The sequence below is a fragment of the Budorcas taxicolor genome, chromosome 2 (assembly GCF_023091745.1).
Source record: "Budorcas taxicolor isolate Tak-1 chromosome 2, Takin1.1, whole genome shotgun sequence".
Lineage (NCBI taxonomy): Eukaryota > Metazoa > Chordata > Mammalia > Artiodactyla > Bovidae > Budorcas > Budorcas taxicolor.
In genome coordinates this window covers 42,931,860-42,954,958 of record NC_068911.1, presented here as the reverse complement: position 1 = coordinate 42,954,958, position 23,099 = coordinate 42,931,860, and the positions used below count along the sequence as shown (strand labels likewise).

The window sequence follows — 23,099 nt, the reverse complement described above, 5'->3', positions numbered from 1 at the left end:
ATTCTTTACTGTCTGAGTCACCAAGAAAGCCCAACAAAGATAATACAAAAGATGAAAACTATAGACTAATACCACCCCCTTAAAAAATGCAAAAATCCTTCATAAAATAGTAGGAAATCAAGTCCAAAAATATATTAAAAGTATTACACAACACCACAACTTAGTAGGATTTGTTCCAGAAATCCAAAGCTGGTTTAGTATTCTAACATCAATGTAATCCACCAAATCAACAGGCTAACATAACGAAGAGAAAAATCACATGATCATACCAAATGATGCAGAAACAGCATTCATGATGTTAAAAGTTTTCAGCAAACTATAGAAAGTAACTTCTTCAACCTGATAAAGTATATAATAAAACACCCTATAGGAAACATCATACTTTGTGGTGAAACACTGGATTTCTATCTTCAATGTTGGAAACAAGGGAAGAATGCCTAGTCCCACCACTCAAATTCAGCAGAGTACTAGAAGTCCCATCAGCACAAAACAAGAAAAGGAAATAAAAAGTGTGGAGACTGGAAAAAGAAACCTGTCCCTGTTTGCATGTGACATTACTGTCTACATAGAACATCCCAAGGAATCTCAGAAAAAAATTTTAAATTAATAACAGCAACAAAAAACTAATAAAATTTAGTAGTCCTAGAATGAGTACGTTCAACAAGGTTGCAGAATACGAGAAAAACATACCTAAAAATTTAATTTCTGTACACAATTGTGTTTTTATATATAATGAACATGTAGAAACAAAATTAAAACAATACATTTATTTTTTAACAAAGAAACACCTGCGTATATACTTAACAAAACATATATGTCTTCTGTGCTGAAAACTATAAAATGCTGATGTCATTAAGGAAGATATAAATAAATGAACAGATATATGTTTTATTAGTTTGCTAGGGCTGTTATAACAAAGTCCCTCAAACTGAGTGGCTTAACCAACAGAAATTGATTGTGTCACATTTCTGGAAGCTAAAAGTCTGAGATCAAGGTGCTCCAGAGGATATGCCCTCTAAAGGTGATAGGGCAAGATATGTTCCAGGTATCTTTCTCAGTTTCTAGTAGCTCCTTGCCTTGTGGCAGCACAAACCTAACCTTCACACAGCATTCTCTCCATGCTTCTACACGTATCTTCCCTCTATGTGCACCTGTGTCCAAAATTACCTTTTACAAAGATATCTGTCATCCTGGAACACGAGTCCCTCACTACTTCAGTATAAATCTATCTTAACTAATAACATTTAGAATGACCCTATTTTCAAACAAGGTCACATTCTGAGGTACTGGAGGTTAGGGCTTATTAGGGGGGCTCAAGGACTCCCCTGATGGCGCAGACAGTGAAGGATCTGCCTGCAATGCAGGAGACCCAGGTGCAATCCCTGATCGTGAAGATCCCCTGGACAAGGGAATGGCTACCCACGCCAGCATTCTTCCCTGCAGAGAATTCCATGGACAGAGGAGCCTGACGGGCTACAGTCCATGGGCTCACAGAGAGTCAGACACGACCAAGCGGCTAACACTTTCACTTTTCAGGGGGACTCAAGTCAATCCATAACAGCACTGTTTATGGATTGGAGATTCAACATCTGACCTCTAGATTTAATAACATTTCTGTCAAAATTCAGTAACACTTTTAGTAGTTAAAGACAAGCTGAGTCTAGATTTAATATGGAAAAAAAGTAGAATAAATGAAACAATTTTGAAAAATAACTGGGGAAAATCTTACTATCCAATTTTAAGACTTACTGTATCAGTTCAGTTCAGTTCACTTCAGTTGCTCAGTTGTGTCCGACTCTTAGCAACCCCATGAATTGCCGCACGCCAGGCCTCCCTGTCCATCACCAACTCCCGGAGTTCACTCAGACTCACATCCATCCAGTCAGTGGTGCCATCCAGCCGTCTCATCCTCTGGCATCCCCTTCTCCTCCTGCCCCCAACCCCTCCCAGCATCAGAGTCTTTTCCAATGAGTCAAATCTTCACACGAAGTGGCCAAAGTATTGGAGTTGCAGCTTTAGCATCAGTCCTTCCAAAGAACACCCAGGACTGATCTCCTTTAAAATGGACTGGCTGGATCTCCTTGCAGTCCAAGGGACTCTCAAGAATCTTCTCCAAAACCACAGTTCAAAGGCATCAATTCTTCGGCGCTCCAAAAATCAAGACACTGTGGATTGGTGGTGAAACAGGCACAAAGATCAACAAGAAAGAATAGAGAACCCAAATATAAACCTATACAAGGACAGATAACTGATTTTTGAGGAAGAAGCAAAAGCAGTTCAATGGTGGAAGGATAGATAGCCTTTCCAACAAATTGCGCTGAAGCTAGTGGATATTCACAGGCAAAGAAATGAAACTCACTTTATACAAATTAACTCAAAATTGATCATAGATTTAAATGTGAGACATAAAGCTATAAAACTTCAGAGAATTTGCAGTCCCACTGAAGAATTCTTATAAATGACACCAAAAACGCAGGCCCTAAAAGGAAAAAAACTTGGCAAACTGGACTTTGTTAAAATTTAAGACTTCTATTCTCCTAGACTTTGTTAAAAGGATGAACAAGCAAGCTATAGACTAGAATAAACTATTTATAAACTACATTCCCAACGAAGGATTTGTATCTAGAATATATAAAGAACTCTCAAAGCTCAAAAGTAAAAAACAATTCAACTGAAAATGAACAATAGACATGAACAGACATTTCATCAAAGAAGATGTATGAATGGCACATGAAAAGATGTTCAATATTATTAGTCATAAGGGAAATGCAAATTGAAATCACGTAAGATATCACATCATCTGAGAAAAGCTGAATAAAAAATAGTGAAAATACCAAATGGTGGTAAGAATGCTGAGAACATACGTCTCTCGTACACTGCTGGTAGAATGTAAAACGGTAGAATTTCTATGGAAAATAGTTGAGTAGTGTCTTAAAAATTCAAATACATGCTTATCATGTAACCCAGCAATCACACTCCTGGGCATTTATTTACACGAAAGGAAAATTTATGTCTGCACAAAAACCTGTACATGAATGTTCAGAGCAGCTTTATTTGTAATAGCAAAAGCCGGAAACAACTCAGTCTCCTTCAGTGGGTGATTAAAGAAACTGCAGAACATCTCTATCACGGCATACTACTCAGCAACTAAAAGCAGTCACTGCTGGTACATGAAGTAACTTGGATGGGTCTCAAGGGTATTACGCTAAGCAGATCAGTGGAACAGAATATAATCTAGAAATAATATATATGAGAGCTCAGTATATGACATATCAGCATTCTAATTCAGTGAGGAAGATAGTTTCGCATGGATAGTGTTGACACAACTGCCTACTCACATGGAAGAAAACAAAATTAAGACCTCACTTCAACACAGCTACTACAATTAATTCCAGATGACTTTTACATATAAATAGTTAAAAAACAATAAAAACATAATAAAATTAGAATAACTGAACATTGAGGATGATTCTTTTGGAAGGCAGGAAGCCTTCCTTAAGTCATTAAGGATAAAGTAAATAGATCGGCTTTTATAAAAATTAAGAATTTTCCTATGGCAGAGATACTATTAAGTTCAGAAGACAAATAATATCCTATGATTTAATAACTCACTATTTATTCCACACTTACCAGATAAAAGTTATTCTCTGAAAATATGAAAAAGACAACCCAAATAATAACTATGCAAAAGATATGGACAATTCATCAAAGAGGAAATACAAATTGCCAATGAACATATGAAACAACCGATGGGGAAAAAATAAAAATAAAACAACATGTCATTTTCATCTATCAGATGGGCAAAAATCAAAAAGAATAATAACATCCAGACCTGATAACTGGATGCAGGAAACACAACTAGCAGAAGTGTTCATGTCTACCAGGTGGCAGAAAATGATTTGGCAAGGTGTGTTTAAATTCAAAATATACAAAACTTTTACCAGTGATCCCAGTTTGGGAACTTCATGCAACAGAAATAAAAGTATGAGTGTGTAAAAAAAAAAAAAAAGATTATACACTGCATGAAGCTATTATATAACATTCTCGACAAAATTATAGGGACAGAGAACAAATTAGTGGTTGCCTGGGAATAGGAAAGGGTGGTAGGGAGAAAGGAAGCACAAGAAAGATGTGGTGATAAAAACAGTTCTGTATCGTTTTGGTGTTTTGTCTTGTTTTCGCCACGCTGCGGATCTTGTGGGACCTCAGTTCCCCAACCAGGGATCTGAACTCATGCCCCCTGCAGTGGAAGCACAGAATCCTAACCACTGGACTGCCAGGGAATTTCCACAGTATCTTAACCAAAGTGATGGTTACATGAACTTATACATGTGATAAAAATGCAAAGACAATAAAAATACATGTACATGTGCCTATCCAGACACAAAAATGGGTACATGTAAAAACGGGTGAAATATGATAAAGGGCTCAAGAGTATACCTATGGTAACCTTCCTTTTTATTTTTAGATCACCTGTGCCTTTAATTTTTATTTATTTATCTGGCTGTGCTGGGTCTTCACTGCTGAGTGCAGCCTTTCTCTAGCTGCAGTGAGTGGGGGCTACTCTCTAGTTGCGGTGTGCGGGCTTCTCATTGCAGCGGCTTCTCTTGTTGCAGAACACAGACTCTAGGGCATAGAGGCTTCAGTAGTTGCGGTACATGGGCTGAGCTGTCCCGAACCATGTGGGATCTTCCTGGATCAGGGATCAAACTGGTGTCCCCTGTACTGGCAGGAGGATTCTTAACCACTTGACCACTAGGGAAGTCCAAGGTCCCAGTTTTGATGCTAATGGCTACATAAGATAGCAAGACACCGTGCCCCCGCTCCCGCCCCCGGTGAAACTAGCTACAGATATAGAATTTCTACACTACTTTACTTTCCTGAGCTGCTGCTGCTGCTGCTAAGCTGCTTCAGTTGTGTCCAACCCTGTGTGACCCCATAGATGGCAGCCCACCAGACTCCCCCGTCCCTGGGATTCTCCAGGCAAGAACACTGGAGTGGGTTGCCATTTCCTTCTCCAGTGCATGAAAGTGAAAAGTGAAAGTGAAGCCACTCAGTCACGTCTGACTCGTAGCCACCCCATGGCCTGCAGCCTACCAGGCTCCTCCATCCATGGGGTGTTCCAGGCAAGAGTACTGGAGTGGGTTGCCATTGCCTTCTCCCTTAAGGAGAAGCTTAGGCATTTTAAAGCTTAGGGATTCCCTGGTGGTCCAGTGGTTAAGAATACACCTTGTAATGCAAGGGACATCAGTTCTATCCCTGGTCTGGGAAGATCCCACATGCCACAGGGCAACTGAGCCAGAGGACCACAACTAATGAGCCCGAGCTCTGGAGCCTGCAAGTTGCAACTATTAAGCCCACGCCCCACGACCACTGAAGCCTACGCACTTTCGAGCCTGTGCCCTGAAACAAGAGAAGCCGCTGCAACCGAGAAGCTCTTACACCACAACTAGAGAGAGACTCTGCACAGCAACAAAGACCCAGTGCCACCAAGAAAAAAAAAATTCAAAGCTTAAAAATGCATCATATTCACATGCTGATGAGGTATGTATAGACATCATACATACAAGCATATGTATGCTTTAAGGAAGTCTCAAACTTGCTTAGTCCTCAACTAATCTGATATTGATATGTTACCACGTTAGTAAAGCCTCCATTTGTGAGCCCCATCATGAATTATAAAACTGACTTGAAGCACCATTTTGTGCTGCTTGCACTGAGTATAAGGCTTTAAGTGTATGCTCTGCCACTCACTAGCTGTAAGTATCTTGTGCTGTGTCTCAGCTAGCATCGATGGACACTCACTACCGGCTGGGCAGTGCTGTAAGTGCCTCACACACCTAACTTCATCTTCTCAACAATCCCCTAAGGCAGGTACTATCATTAGTCATACCATTTTATAATAAATGTGAAGAAAAGAAGACACAGAAAGTTAAGTAGCTCACCGAAGATCACATAGCTACAAAGACAGTCCCAAGAGTTAAACCTTGGCATTCTTATCCAGAGCCCTTGAGCTTATTAACCAGTTTGTTCTCTGTAACCTCTCTGAATTTCAGCTTTTCCTCTATAAAATGGTGTTAATATATATAGATGTATTAAGGAGATCAAACCAGTCCAGTCAATCCTAGAGGGAATTAGCCCTGAATATTCACTGCAAGGACTGATGCTGAAGCTGAAGCTCCAATACTTTGGCCACCTGATGTGAAGAGCTGACACACTAGCAAAGACCCTGATGCTGGGAAAGACTGAGGGCAGGAGGAGAAGGAGATGACAGAGGATGAGATGACTGTATGGCATCACAGACTCAATGGAGATGAGTTTCAGCAAATTCCGGGAGATGGTGAAGGACAGGGAAGCCTGGCATGCTGCAGTCCATGGGGTTGCAAAGAGTCGGACACAGCTTAGCGACCGAACAACAACAACATATACAAATAAGAATATATGAAATAGGAGACAGCACCTAGTACATGACAGCTTAAAAAGATTAGGAAAGAGTTACAAATTAATAAAGCTGCAGAAGGCCTATTTGATGGGCACCAGGAACCCTGCTCAATTCCCTGTGCTCAAGTATCAAGTGAAAAGTCAACTGTCAACTGTAATGGTGTTTTTAAAAAGCAAAACAAAACATGCATTAAACTCGAAATCACAATTCTGGGTGAAAGAAAACAGACATAAAAAAGGAGATACTATATGTACATTCATATAAAACTCTAGCTGTCTGGGGAGGCCTTACAAATAGCTGTGAAGAGAAGAGAGGCGAAAAGCAAAGGAGAAAAGGAAAGATATAAGCATCTGAATGCAGAGTTCCAAAGAATAGCAAGAGGAGATAAGAAAGCCTCCCTCATCGATCAATGCAAAGAAATAGAGGAAAACGACAGAATGGGAAAGACTAGAGATCTCTTCAAGAAAATTAGAGATACCAAGGGAACATTTCATACAAAGATGGGCTCGATAAAGGACAGAAATGGTATGGACCTAACAGAAGCAGAAGATATTAAGAAGAGGTGGCAAGAATACACGGAAGAACTGTACAAAAAAGATTTTCACGACTCAGATAGTCATGATGATGTGATCACTAATCTAGAGCCAGACATCTTGGAATGTGAAGTCAAGTGGGTTTTAGAAAGCATCACTACGAACAAAGCTAGTGGAGGTGATGGAATTCCAATTGAGCTGTTTCAAATCCTGAAAGATGATGCTGTGAAAGTGCTGCACTCAATATGCCAGCAAATTTGGAAAGCTCAGCAGTGGCCACAGAACTGGAAAAGGTCAGTTTTCATTCCAATTCCAAAGAAAGGCAATGCCAAAGAATGATCAAACTACCACACAATTGCACTCATCTCACATGCTAGTAAAGTAATGCTCAAAATTCTCCAAGCCAGGCTTCAGCAATACGTGAACCGTGAACTCCCTGATGTTCAAGCTGGTTTTAGAAAAGGCAGAGGAACCGGAGATCAAATTGCCAACATCACTGGATCATGTAAAAAGCAAGAGAGTTCCAGAAAAACATCTATTTCTGCTTCATTGACTATGCCAAAGCCTTTGACTGCGTGGATCACAATAAACTGTGGAAAATTCTGAAAGAGATGGGAATACCAGACCACCTGACCTGCCTCTTAAGAAATCTGTATGCAGATCAGGAAGCAACAGTTAGAACTGGACATGGAACAACAGACTGGTTCCAAATAGGACAAGGAGTACGTCAAGGCTGTATATTGTCACCCTGCTTCTTTAACTTCTATGCAGAGTACATCATGAGAAACGCTGGACTGGAAGAAGCACAAGCTGGAATCAGGATTGCCAGGAGAAGTATCAATAACCTCAGATATGCAGATGACACCACCCTTCTGGCAGAAAGTGAAGAGGAGCTAAAAAGCCTCTTGATGAAAGTGAAAGAGAAGAGCGAAAAAGTTGGCCTAAAGCTCAACATTCAGAAAACAAAGATCATGGCATCCGGTCCCATCACTTCATGGGAAATAGATGGGGAAACAGTGGAAACAGTGTCAGACTGTATTTTGGGGGGCTCCAAAATCACTGCAGATGGTGACTGCAGCCATGAAATTAAAAGGCGCTTACTCCTTGGAAGGAAAGTTATGACCAACCTAGATAGCATATTCAAAAGCAGAGACATTACTTTGCCGACTAAGGTCCGTCTAGTCAAGGCTGTTTTTCCAGTGGTCATGTATGGATGTGAGAGTTGGACTGTGAAGAAGGCTGAGCGCTGAAGAATTGATGCTTTTGAACTGTGGTGTTGGAGAAGATTCTTGAGAGTCCCTTGGACTGCAAGGAGATCCAACCAGTCCATTCTGAAGGAGATCAACCCTGGGATTTCTTTGGAAGGAATGATGCGAAAGCTGAAGCTCCAGTACTTTGGACACCTCATGAGCAGAGTTGACTCATTGGAAAAGACTGTGATGCTGGGAGAGATTGGGGGCAGGAGGAGAAGGGGACGACCCAGGATGACATGGTTGGATGGCATCACGGACTCAATGGACATGGGTCTGGGTGAACTCCAGGAGATGGTGATAGACAGGGAGGCCTGGCGTGCTGCGATTCATGGGGTCGCAAAGAGTCGGACACGACTGAGCGACCGAACTGAACTGAATATTAGTTCAGTGAGCTAGTTTGCAGAAATATGACTTTATCACAGGAGTATATTTATCTTAAGTCAAAGGGGAGCTCCTGGAGCAGCCCATAAAATCTGACTTTTCTTCAGGAAGTTCTTTGAACATTTCAAGGATCATGAATGGTTGTGAATTATACTCTGACTCAAAACTTTACAAACCAAATTCATCACAATTAATACTTTAAAATAAGCATTTTAAGGCATTCTTTTAAAGTGATCTAAAATGCACCAAAATCAATTAAAATTCTAAAAGCTTATTTTTTCTTAAAGTCAGAAATAACTAAATGCAGTTAATTCTCCACTACTTGTGTATTTTCTACATTTTTCGATTTAGAAGTTTCCTAATTCCTGGCTGGTTTCCCTATCACACGATAGGCTCTTCAGTCCACTTCACCAGTCTGCTCTTTGCTTAGGGAAAACCACCGTAATAATACTCAGCTAAATAGAAGAGAATAAGTCAGTCTGCTGGATAATGCATGTATCCTAAAAATAGAAGCCATGAGTTTAAAGAATAAATACAATCAAAGAAATTTCATTTCCTTAAATGCCTATCCACAAAATGTTAATCACTGTTACAAAAGGCGTATTATAGTATGCTCTTAAAAACAAAACAACACAAAACCCTGTCTTTCAAGGTCAATTCAAACATCATCTGCAACTGATCCTTTCCACACATGATCCTTCTCGTTGAATCTTCTCAGAACTATATGCCTATTATAGCATTTACCAAATTCTTCGTTAAGTTTCAGTCATTCAGATAAAAACATATGGAATAAATACTCTTAGACATTGCAACTGGGAGCTAGACAAAAAAGGACAGCTGGGATTTTTAAAAAAGTTTCTGTACTAATTTTACTATTTTTAAAATACAATGTGTTTCTTCCCGAAAAATCAGAAAACACAAACATTAAATGAAAAACACAGAAAACACAATAAATTGTGCTAATTCAAGAACAATCACTGTTGGTCTTGACAAAAATCTTTCCAGATCACTCACTCTACATGAACAGGAATACACTTCTTTTCTTCAACAAAAACAGGATGATACCATATATATTATTTTACTATCTCTTCCTATTTTTTTTCCTATTAATTAATGTATCAGATTTGGCTTCCCTGGTGGCTCAGTAGTAAAGAATCCACCTGCCAAGCAGGAGATGCTGGTTCAATCCCTGGGTCAGGGAGAGTCCCTGGAGGAGGAAATGGCAAACCCACTCCAGTATTCTTGCCTGGGAAATCCCACGGACAGAGAAGCCTGGAGGGATCCATCAAGTACAACCATTAGAATCTGACAGGCAAAGATGGAGATGAGATTATTTACGCAGAAAGAGAATGAGAGGTCTAGAGATAAGAAAGCTGGTTTGTTTATTCCTTTACTTTACTATACCTACTTACAAGTGTAAACACATACTGTCAAAGCTTCAAGTCACTTTGACCTTTCCCCGCTCCAAAAAAAAAAAAAAGGGGGGGGGGGGGCCAAGTAAAACACTGGTGTTCACAGGAATGTGGTATCTCTGGTACTCCTGTCAGGACTACCATTCCCAACAAACCCACAGCTGCCTACAATTCCAGGAGATCATGTGCTTGGGTACAGCTCTACAACCACAACCACGACTACCACCACCTCTTCTGGAATTCACAGTTTATGAAGTTCATTAACTCACTCATTTATTTAGCAGTTATTATGTGTTAGGTACTATGTTACCTGCTGGCCCTACAAAGATGAATAAGGACCTCAATAGCAAGTTCTGCTTTCAAAAGCAAATGTCCTGCAGTAGGAGCTGAACTAAAAAATGAGGACAACTTCGTACCCAATACAATGGCTATTATTCCAAAACAAAAGCCCAGAAAATAACTAGTGTTGGTGAGGATATAGAGATACTGGAACCCTTGTGCATCGCTAGCAAAAATGTAAAATGGAGCAGCTGCTATACAAAACAGTTCGGAGGTTCCTCAAAAAATTAAACAGAATTAAAATCTCTCTTCTGAGATTAACCCAAAAAAATTTAAAGCAAAGACTGGAACAAATATTTATACATCTGTATTCATAGCAGCTATATTCATAATAGCCAAAAAGTGGAAGGAACTCAAGTGTCTCATGAATGAATGCTTAAACTAAACGTTGGGCATAAATATACAATGAAATATTATTCAGTCTCAAAAAGGAAGGAAATTCTGACACTTGTTACGACATGGATGAACCTTGAAGACATTGTACAAAGTGAAATAAGCCAATCATAAAAGGACAAATATTTTATGATTTCACTTAAATGAGGTCCTGGAGTCGTCAAATTCAGAGAGAAAGAAAAAAAGTAGAATGGTGGCTGCCAAAGGTTGAGGGGAGGGGAGAACAGGGAATTATTGTTCAATAGGTATAGTGTTTCAGTTTCAGAAGCTGAAAAAGTAAGGGATAGTGGTAATGACATACCAAGGAGACTGTACTTAATGCCACTGAACTGCACACTTAAAAATGACTGGAATGGGGGAATTCCTTGGTGGTCTCATGGTTAAGACTCTGAAATTTCACTGCCGGGGACTGGGTGAATCCCTTGTTGAGGAATTAAGATCCCACAAACTGCATGGTATACCAAAAAACAAACAAGAAAAGATTCAAATGGTAAATTTTATGTTATATGTATTTCGCGTACATGCATGCTAAGTCACTTCAGTCATGTCCAACTCTTTGCAACACTATGGATTGTAGCCTGTCACACTCCTCTGTCCACTGGATTCTCCAGGCAAGAAAACTGGATTGGGAAGCCATGCCCTCCTCCAGGGGATCTCCCCGACCCTAAGATTGAACCCACATCTCCTGCATTGTCAGGCGGTTTCTTTACCACTAGTGCAACATGTATATTTTGCCACAATTTAAAAAAACATTCTGAGGAATATTATCTATAAGTGCTACTATGAAATAGCCAGGATATATTGTTAAGTAAAAAAAAGAATGTGGAGAAAACAAACAGTATGACACTATATCAAAAGAATGTGAAAGATTATATAAGCTACTCACAGATATTATACAGACATTTTCTACAATTACTGTAACTTTTAATGGAAGGATAAACAAAAAGCTTTGAAAAAAACAACTACCCCCAAGGGAAGGAAAGAATAAGGTTAGGATTCAGCTGGGAAAGAATCCACCTGCAGACTCTGGTTCAATTCCTGGGTCGGGAAGATCCCTTGGAGAAAGCATAGGCTATCCACTCCAGTATTCATGGCCTTCCCTGGTGGCTCAGATGGTAAAGAATTTGCCTGAAATTCGGGAGACCTGAGTTCGATCCCTGGGTTAGGAAGATCCCCTGAAGGAGGGCATGACTACCCACTCCAGTATTCTTGCCTGGAGGATCCCCATGGACACAGGAGCCTAACAGGCTACAGGCCATTCGATCTCAAAGAGTCAGACACAAATGAGTGACTAAGCACAAACACAGTCCAGAAACTAGACTCCTCTGAATGTCCCTTGTCGCAGATATCAAGTTTTTAAACATGATTATAAAATAAATTTAAATAAAAAAAATTTTAAGTCGTTCCTCAAAATCAAAATGAAAAACAAACCTAAACAATGTATTGAGTTAAAGCAAACAGAGGAGTGCTTAACTCTAAAACACAGCAATCTGACTGCACATCTTTGGGGAAATACATCCTAACGACGTAAGAAATACAAAGAAACCTTACAGTGTGTTCAGTAACGATACTGATATTATACTGAAATTATGTAATGTCTGCATATCTATCATAAGGTTTCAGTATAAGAAACAAAAATTCTAAAATATTAAATAAAAACTCTCCAATATTATCTAATTACAAGTTATCAGTATAAACTCATGCTGAACTTTCTTTCTGTAAAAAAGTATTTCCTAGCTCCATCTTTGAAGAGACCTATAAATAACTAACCTAGTATCAATAAGCATAGCACCCAGATAGCAGTGTGTAAAAAGCCGTGAAAATTCTTTCCAACTAAAAGGAACCAGCACTCACAAAAGAAAGTGATCATTCAAGTTCTGAGGCAGAATTTTACGAAATGAGGTTGGATCATACCAGAAAGCAAGGAAGCTATCAGAAACCACTAGGGGAGTATCGAAAACACTTAGGAGCGATCTTGAAGAGGTGCTCACTACCAAAGACAGAACAGACTGAGCCACAACAAAATACTAACTGCAATGGACGGAAACACACAGAATACGGTAAAAATCCATGGCTTCATAATGATACTTGAAAGGAGAACGATGATCTTTGAAAGGAGAAAGATCTCATTAGTCACTTTTGAAAGATTCTTATGGATCAATTTATTATCCTAAAAACAAAGGAGAACAGTTGCATACTTACTGTGTTTTTTATATAAACTGAACATAAGGGTAACTCAACAGTCCAATAATCAAAATGAGGAAGTTTCTGTTTCTAAAGTGATCTAGCTGAGAAATGAAGAATGACAGAATATCACCATTTGACAAACCCCTAATAAGATTCTTGACCTAGGGAAAGAGCGAAGGCTGCTAAAATTATACAGAGTAACAAGCAGATATTACAGTGCCTTGGAACTATTCTTTCAAAACAAAAACAGACAGAGGAACATGGTCAAAAACACCACAGGGATGCAAACAGCAAAATAAAGCCTGAGACAATCTGCAGGGCAAGTGTGTTACAAGAAAAAAGGACGATGGGAAACGGAAGGAGAAACTATAAATTAAGAGGCTTATCAGTTCAGTTCAGTCACTCAGTCCAACTCTTTGCAACCCCATGAATCGCAGCACGCCAGGCCTCACTGTCCATCACCAACTCCAGGAGTCTACCCAAATCCATGCCCATCGAGTTCATGATGTCATCAAACCATCTCATCCTCTGTCGTCCCCTTCTCCTCCTGCCCCCAATCCCTCCCAGCATCAGAGTCTTTTCCAATGAGTCAACTCTTCACATGAAGTGGCCAAAGTATTGGAGTTACAGCTTTAGCATCAGTCCTTCCAAAGAACACCCAAGACTGATCTCCTTTAGAATGGACTGGTTGGATCGCCTTGCAGTCCAAGGGACTCTCAAGAGTCTTCTCCAACACCACAGTTTGAAAGCATCAATTCTTCAGCACTCAGCTTTCTTTATAGGCCAACTCTCACATCTATACATGACCACTGGAAAAACCATAGCCTGGACTACACAGACCTTTGTTGGCAAAGTAATGTCTCTGCTTTCTAATATGCTGTCTAGGTTGGTCATAACTTTCCTTCTAAGGAGTAAGCGTCTTGTAACTTCATGGCTGCAATCACCATCTGCAGTGATTCTGGAGCCCAAAAAAACAAAGTCAGCCACTGTTTCCACCATGTCCCCATCTCTCTGCCATGAAGTGATGGGACCGGATGCCATGAGCTTAGTTTTCTACATGCTGAGCTTTAAGCCAACTTTTTCACGCTCCTCTTTCACTTTCATCAAGAGGCTCTTTAATTCTTCTTCACTTTCTGCCATAAGGGTGGTGTCATCTGCATATCTAAGGTGATTAATATTTCTCCCGGCAATCTTGATTCCAGCTTGTGCTTCCTGCAGCCCAGCGTTTCTCATGATGTACTCTGCAGAGAAGTTCAATAAGCAGGGTGACAATATACAGACTTGACGTACTCCTTGTCCTATTTGGAACCAGTCTGTTGTTCCATGTCCAGTTCTTCCTGATCTGCATACAGGTTTCTCAAGAGGCAGGTCAGGTGGTCTGGTATTCCCATCTCTTTCAGAATTTTCCAGTTTATTGTGATCCATACAGTCAAAGGCTTTGGCATAGTCAATAAAGCAGAAATAGATGTTTTTCTGGAACTCTCTTGCTTTCTCCATGATCCAGCGGATGTTGGCAATTTGATCTCTGGTTCTTCTGCCTTGTCTAAAACCAGCTTGAACATCCAGAAGTTCTCGGTTCACGTATTGCTGAAGCCTGGCTTGGAGAATTTTAAGCATTACTTAATTGTCAACATCTTTCTAGTACTTTCTCTCTAGGGTCACTTGGAAATGAAATTTGGAATAGAATTAACACTTCTGGATCATCTATTCTGCTTCACGCATTGTGCTAGCTACTTAAATCTCTCATTTAATCAAAGTATTTTTGTTATTAGTGCCTTTTCACAAATGATTTTCACAAAGATGTTGAAGTGAAGTAAAGTGACTCAGCCGTGTCCGACTCTTTGCGACCCCATGGACTGTAGCCTACCGGGCTCCTCTGTCCATGGGATTTTCCAGGCAAGAGTACTGGAGTGGGTTGTCATTTCCTTCTCCAGATCACAGAGATGTTAGCTGACTTAATTTCAAAGTCTGAAAGCTACTACGTGAAAGAGGCAAAAGTTAAACCCGAATTAGTATATAAATCTTTATGACTTATTTCTTACAACTCTATTTGCTTTCCAAAGGAGTTATACTGATTTTAAATGATACCAGAACCAAAGATAGTCCTCCTTCATTTTTTTGGTGAGAGAACTGGGTAGTTTTAATACTCAACAGGGACTACCATGCCAGGAACCAAATTCCTATATTAAACCAATACCCATTTTCATATATCTAATCTAACAGTCTATTATACCAAATCTCTCCTTACCAGTTAGACTGCGTGTAGTCAGTGGAAGAGCAGAAATATTTTATTCAACCTCTACAATATTTTCAAGTATTTGGACTATACAAGTTGCCCTCTATGTTTCAAAATCTATGAATAATCATCTTTCTACAAAATTTCCCAGATTTATGTTAGTTTACTTGGAAGTACTAAATCTTTGAATTTTACTATAAAATGAAGATTCCAAAACAAGTAGTATTCGATTTGCTGAAAGCACTGTAACAAAGGATTCAAGACTAAAATTAAAAAAAAAAACCTTTAAATTCTATGTATGATATAGCTACATTAATATTAGAATATGAGAACATGGTAAAAGCTATCACTTTAAGAGAACTTACTCCAAAAGTACTGTGCCAGATACTTTATAAACGCTTCATTTTGTATAAACGCTTCCTTTTGTATCTTCCAAAGTGTTAACTCTATTTTACAAGCAAAGTGACAATGGTAAGAAAGCTCAAGTAACTTGACCAAAGTAATACAGATAGAAAGTGGTAGCTGCTGCTGCAGTTTATACAATTCCAAAGCTTTTACCTCTTATTGTCACAGTTTGCTGCCCCCTAATTCCTATCTGGTAAACATATCTTTGCCCACAATTCTAAAACCGTTATTGAAACACATACAGACTTATTTAAACCTATTATTAACTATATCCATTAATTTGTCATAGCTTCTAAAGTAAAATAATTTAAAAGTGCCTAAAGAATTATCATTAGAAAAATTCAAGTAAGGCAACAGAGTTTCATGACGTCCTGAGAGGTCAAGAACAGATAATTCACACAACAAAACCTCTATCACTGCTTGGGAGTTACTGTTCTTAAATTGATGTAAAGATAGTAAGACCAGGATACCATCTTAAGTATTTAAGACAATGTCAATACTGTAAACCCACCAGCCTAAAGGCTGAACCAAAGAACCCATTTTCAAAATCATGTTACCTTTAATATTTACTAAGTGAATTATGAATATTATTCTTATAGTCTGCTCTTTAAAGTCTTATTATCAAATAACAGAAAAGATGTAACCATAACTTGGACAATTTAAACTTCTCAAAGGCTATTACTTCCCCAGTTCCGATGTTTCAAAGTTCTTCATAAAAGAATAATATCTGAAAACTAAGATGAGTAACATCCCCCAAACAGGAAATCTTCAGTCTATCAGAGTCTGAACCTAAATACATAACTTTTTAATGTGCAAGATGCAGTGAAAAATAACATGTTAGTTGTTCCTGTTGTTTAGCAGACACATTCATTAGACTGATTAAGGGCACCCCAAGAATCATTGTCTACGACCTGCCAAGTAATAGATGAAGCCTTCCCTCCACTGCTAAAACTGTCATCTGTTGGGCATAGTGATTCAGAAGTTTGGGCGTGAAGGCAGTGTTATAAGGCAAATCCTGGCACATCCTCAAGGTAATAGGCTCAAAGAAAACAAACTGTGCCCACCTATACGGCCCACAAACACAGTCAAGGGTCACAGAGAGAAGACGATCCAAGTCACAGCCATGCTTTCTTGATGGAATGGGATTCAGATGATCAGGCCTACTCAATATGCATTTTAGATCTTTGTACACCTGCAGGTCTCAGCTTGAAAGGACTTCTTCTATCTTACTGTTAAGTTCTTCAAACAGAATTACTCTTTGCACCGTCAGAGGTTTGTTAGCTTGGTCTCACAAAAGGCATTTGTTTTTGGTTTCACGATATGGGAAAATGACATCATCTGCCTCTTCTTTTCATTTTATTACATCGGGTACCATGTGACTTCCCTGGTGGCTCAGACGGTAAAAGCGTCTGCCTGCAAAGCGGGAGACCCAGGTTCGATCCCTGGGTTGGGAAGATCCTCTGGAGAAGGAAATGGCAACCCACTCCAGTATTCTTGCCTGGAAAATCCCACGGATGGAGGAGCCTGGCAGGATACAATCCGTGGGGTTGCAAAGAGTCGGACACGACTGAGCAACTTCACACAACAACCATGTGGCCAACGTGTCAAGTTGATCAAACACATTCCCAGACAACAGATTCCATCTTAGGAGATGCAGAGCTATTTCTTCCATTGACTGAAATATCTGAAAAATAATTTTTTTTAAAAAATGGGAGAAATTAGCAATTTCCTCTTAGAATATTACAGACTTGATATTAAAACTTTGATTAGCTCAGTAAAGTTGCAGGATACAAAATCAGTATACAAAAATCAGTTGCGTTTCTACACACTAACAATCAGCTTCTAGAAAGAGAAATTTTAAAATACTGCCTTTGGGACTTTCTGGTGGTCCAGTGATTAAAACTGCACACATCCACTGCTGGAGCTCCAGCACACTCCCTGGTGGAGAACTAAAATTCCAAGTTCCGGGCGTGTGGCTAACAACAACAATCACAAACTTCGACTAGATACAATACTGCCTTGCAGATAAAATACATGGGTATTTCAGAAAAAAAAATACGACAGTTTTTCTACCTTCTCATTCTTGCTATAGATATACCAGAGAATCCATAAGTAGCATTTAAAGGAAAGCACTATTTCCTCCCTCAGTTGTTTATATAACAGAGAGTTTAATTTCCCATCTACAATGGTAGTTTTTCATTTGTCACAAGACATAATTGATCCGTCTTGAAAAACTTGCATGCTGTTGTCCTAAATTTTATTTAAATATCTGCCACACTTAATAACAAGTTATTTAAATTTTATTCCATATGTTTTAATCATTACATGATTCAGCAGATGGTATCTGTGAAAGGTGTAAACTATAAGGAAATCAAAAGATATGGATTCAAGCCTCTTCCCAATTATGTGAATCTCTTAACTTCTCCGAGCTCAGAATTTTCCTTTCTAAAAATTGCACCTCCCTATCAAAGATGTATGAGTGAATTATAAAATAATATACTCTATAAAAGGTAAAGCAACATCAAACTTTAGGTAGTTTTATTACTGAATGACACCAGGTACAAAGACTTACTTCTATCAACCAATACTAAACTGGCAAACGGAAGATTCTAAAAGTAGTATCAGGACATTTTCCCAACAATGCTTCATCCTTTTAGATAGTACAAAAATTTAGTACATAGATAGAGAAAACGTTTGACCCACAGAGAGTTGGATGCAACTTTCACATTCACTTTTTTTCTAAGGACAAAAATATGCATCTCTTTGGGAGCTGGAAGGGTAGGTAGAGTGGAAGGCAGGGTTGGCAGGAAAAAAGCATATTCTAAAACTATCAGACTTTCATTTGGTTTTGTAAGGATGGTAAGCCTGCTTAACACACAGTCAGGCTGCAGAGAAGAGTCAACTCTAGAAAGTTACAGCGTGGAATATGAATGATTTCCAGTTAAGAGTTTCTACCAAGTTTCAGAGTCACATTTGACACTGCCTTTCCTGGGGACTCCCTGGTGGCTCAGACGGTAAAGAATCCACCTGCAATGCTAGAGACATGGGTTCGATCTCTGGGTTGGGAAGACTCCCTGGAGGAGGAAATGGCAACCCACTCCAGGATTCTTGCCTGGAGAATGCCATGGACAGAGGAGCCTGGCAGAAGATTCCCTGGAGGAGGAAATGGCAACCCACCCCCGGATTCTTGCCTGGAGAATGCCATGGACAGAGGAGCCTGGCAGGCTACAGTCCTTGGGGTCGCAGAGAGTTGGGTGCAACTTTCACATTTACTTTTTTTCTAGGGACAAAAATATGCATCTCTTTGGGGGCTGGAAGGGTAGGTAGAGTGGAAGGCGGGATTGGCAGGAAAAAAAGCATGTTCTAAAACTATCAGACCTCCATTTGGTTTTGTAAGGATGTTAAGTCACTTTTACTTTATTTTTGTTTCACAGATGTCAAATATTTCTGTTTGAAGTACACAACCTCGGCTGGGAAAACATGAGAAAGCCAGGTTCAGAAATTCTCAGAGACCCAGGTTAATAGGACAACTCAAATAGATATTAGGGCCTGTGACAGAGAACTTGAACCGGCTCGGCTAAAGCAGAGAAAGAAACTGTGCTTTGTGCAGTACCAATGACAGGGAGCTCTGCGTCCCAAGCTTTCATTGCTGGGCAGAAAAAACTATTTGGAGAAATAAAGCCATGGCTGAATCTTCCGAATTTCTCCCCCAACCATACGGTCTTGAGTAGAAGAAGGGAAAAGTAAAGTCTACAACCTTAGGAATTAGAAACACCAAAGTTACAAGCAACCTCTGCCCCAAACGTCTCATCTCTCTAATACTGAAATCTCTAAATCAGAAATATGTGTTAAAACTTCTTGGCTTGCCATATTTCTTCCTCCTTCAAGCTGGCCCCAGAAATGTGATGTCTGGCTATGGAAAAGTGACATTAAACACAGTCATGTATATTTAAGCTTAATTATCATGCAGCACGGTAACAATTCTGCATATCATTAAATGTGTCACATGAGCCCTGAAAGCTTTATTTGGCTACAGTATCAAACAGCCATACAAGCTCCATTTTTGTAGTTTGCTGCTTATGCAGCATGTTCATCTGCTTGCAACTTTAAAAAAATTAAAGGGAACATTGCTCCCTACTGAATATGTATATAACAATGAGAATTTCAAATTTTTCATTTAGAGTATTTTTCTAGCAGTATGGGTTCCAAATTTACGGTTCAAAGAAGATTACCGCACAAAACCTGAGGAAGAAATAAACTAATATTGAGTTTTTTAAACTAGATGAGAAACCCCGTTATACTTCTGTCTACTCGATTTTACTTGTTTTTCCCTCAGTTATTCCTTTTGCCTCATTTACAAACAATGCTTCTCACAGACATACAAAAGTGCTTTCCTTCATGTACTTTAACATTCAAATTTCCATATATCAAAACATTTTAGTAAAATTATTGTTAGGCTGGGATAGGATAAAACCTCAATACATTAAGACTAGTTTATGATTATTAAGATAAATAAGAAAAAACAGTAGAATGCCATGAGACAAGAAGAAAAACAGGAACAGTAAAAATATTAAGGAATTCATATTTCTTCCAAATCAGAGGTTCCCTAATTTTAATGTGCAGCAGATTCATAGAAACCCCACGGGTCTAAGAAATCTGAACCTCTGGAAAATGAATGATATACATGCCTTCTAACGATTATCTCGGTACTGTTACAAGTGATCTATAAGTCACATTTTGAGAAATGCTATCCTAAAATAGAATAACTTAAAACAATACAGGATATTTGCACATAATTATGTGCTTAGCAAAAGTAATATATAAAATGAATTTTTTAAAAAGCAGATAAAGAATACTACCTTAATAGAAAAATGGAAAAAGGTTATAAATTTACAAATGGCCAATAAACATATGAAAGATATTCCACTTTACTAATAAAAACATACAAACATGATATTTAACATTTTTGCCAATCAGATGAGCAAAGTAAGAATAACAGAACACAGTATAGGAGAGGGTGCAGAGAAAGGAATATATTCAACATTCCAACACTTAGAAATGCTTTTTTTTTTTGGCTGTCCCACACGGCTTGCAGAATCTTAGTTCCCCAAACAAGGACTGAACCTGGGCCAGAGTAGTGAAGTGTCTAACCACTAGACCGCCAGGAAATTCTCCATTTTCAAATACTACTGGAGGAAAAGCAAACTAGTTGGTATTTCAAAAAAATAGCTATGGACATTGAAAGCCCCTAAAATGTATATAATTTGATTCAGCAGACCTATTCTACAATTTATGCTAAGAAAGTAAACACAAGTACACATGATATATAACTGAAATGTTAGTACAAAAACCCAGAGACAATCTGAAAGTCTACCAATAAGGAATTGGTTAAACTAAGGTACAAGCAACACATAACACACTCAGTAAAAATGATGAGCAGGATCTGTATACACTGACTTGAAAAGACAGTAACAATACAATACGTGAAAAATAAAATTTTAAATGGTTTACAAAACAGCATATAGTCTCACCTTTGTCAAAAATATACATACATGGAACAGGATAAAACTACCTGAATTGCTTAAAAATATAATATTATAGGGACTTCCCTGGCAATCCAGTGATTAGGACTCCCCACTTCTATGTCAGGGAGCTCAAATTCGATCGCTGGTCAGGGAATTAAGGTCCTACAAGCTGCACAGCATGGTCAAAAAACAAAAACAAAACAAAAAAGTAGTAAACTATTATAAATGCTGCAATGTTATTTTAAAGTCTGTCGCATGTTATTTGTGTATGGGAAAATTAAGTCTGCTAAATCTATGACTGTGTGCTGACAATACTACTACTTCAATCAATGATTTACTGGCTGTTGATTAAATAACAAGCCAAGGGACACAAAAATACCTTACTACAGGTAGCAAGTAAAGCAAAAAAAAATGATGACCAACTTAGAATGGGTCAAAAATTGATTTTGAATACTGAAAAAAATCAGATCACCTCTCAGCTGAACCAAATATTGTTTTGTTTGTTTAGTTGCTTCAGTCGTGTCCGACTCTTTGCAACCCCATGGCCTGTAGCCCGCTGGGCTCCTCTGTCCATGGGATTTCCCAGGCAAGAATACTGGAGTGGGTTGCCATTTCCTTCTCCACACACCACTATAAGTGGTCATGATAAGGGGGGCTGGTTTAGGGAAGCCTAGACATGGGGAGGAAGAAGAGGGTCAGCCGAGGTGGACCCTCTGGAAGTGGTGGCCAGGAGGGGCTCAAGTGGGGTTCCCTTGCTGGAGAGATGGGATAAGGTGGGGTCAGGCCCCTGAAACCAAGTGGTAGGAGTGGGCATGGGCAGGTTGGGTAGGTGGGCACTGTAGGGACATGGGTGGGGCTGGGCCTGGGGCTCAGAGTGGCCAGGTGGCGGGGCAGAGGCAGGGTGGGCACTCATACCTCACTGGGTGGGTATGCTATAAGGGGGTTGAGTCCTCAAGAGGGAATAAGGGTGCTGTTTAGTTTTTGCCAAGGACCATGGGGTGGGGTGGGGGTTGGGCAGCCCCTGTCCCCCCTTGCTGGGGCCAGGAGGCCTGGAAGAGCCAGCCAGGGAGGGAGATGGCGGGTGCTCATGCCTCACTGGTGACCGAAGAGTTCCGGGACACGTTCTTGGGTGAACCAAATATTATGCACAGTTAAAAAAAAAAAACAACTTTGATATATATTCTAAATTGCTTTTCAATAACACAATGAAATAAATGCTTCTAATCAGGATCACGTGAGTATGGATAGCAACAGTCCTTTTTCCTAAGAGAACCATCCTTGAAGAAGCTGTAAGTTTCAGAGAGGACACAGAAGATTGAGGAAACCAGGAAATACTGACAAAATACAGCAACTGATCACATAAAGGTTAAAAGATGTTTTCATTCTTTTTGATATACTATCTTTTACTATAGGAATCTGCAGAATCTCAGCTGAATAAAGGGAATTGCTGGATTAACTGGAGGGAACAGTCTGAGGCATCAAGAACCAGTAAAAAATGAGGGGTCTGGCTGTTATGCCCAGAGTCCGAGTCCCCAAAACTGAGAGAATAAGACGTCCACAGCAATGCAAAAGCATGAAGGGGTTTTATTTCTAGCTCGAGCTAGGGCTCCCGCCACATCCAATGCAGTGGAGTGGAGCAAGAGCCCCGAGCCCAGATTTACAGCAGTATTAATAGGTTTAGAACAAAGACAGAGAGTTGGCAAGGGCTGATTGGCTGCAGGAGTTTCCTAGTATTTACTAATTGGCTAATCTTTATTGGCTGCAGGGGTTTCCTGGTATTTACTAATTGGCTATTGGTTGCAGGGGGATGTCTTTTACGTCCTGATAAACTCAAACCAGGCTACGGGGAGTATGCTGATTAGACAAGTCCTGGCATCCATGGGGATGACCTCACTGGGCAATGACTCAGCCTTTCCCGTAAGTCCTACCTTAGTCCCTGAAGCCTATCATGGCGTTTGTTAGGTCCCAACATTCCCCCCTGTCCTTTGATCAT

The 23,099-nt window shown here is 39.5% G+C and overlaps 1 protein-coding gene and 1 non-coding gene across 2 annotated transcripts in view; one reads left to right on the top strand and one right to left on the bottom strand.

Moving 5' to 3' along the window:
• LOC128060223 (liprin-alpha-1-like) overlaps positions 1-23,099 on the bottom strand; it is a 147,588-nt gene that overhangs the window by 43,656 nt on the left and 80,833 nt on the right.
• Positions 16,963-17,035, top strand: TRNAC-GCA (transfer RNA cysteine (anticodon GCA)). Its single transcript has one exon. It is a non-coding gene; the product is annotated as a tRNA-Cys (tRNA).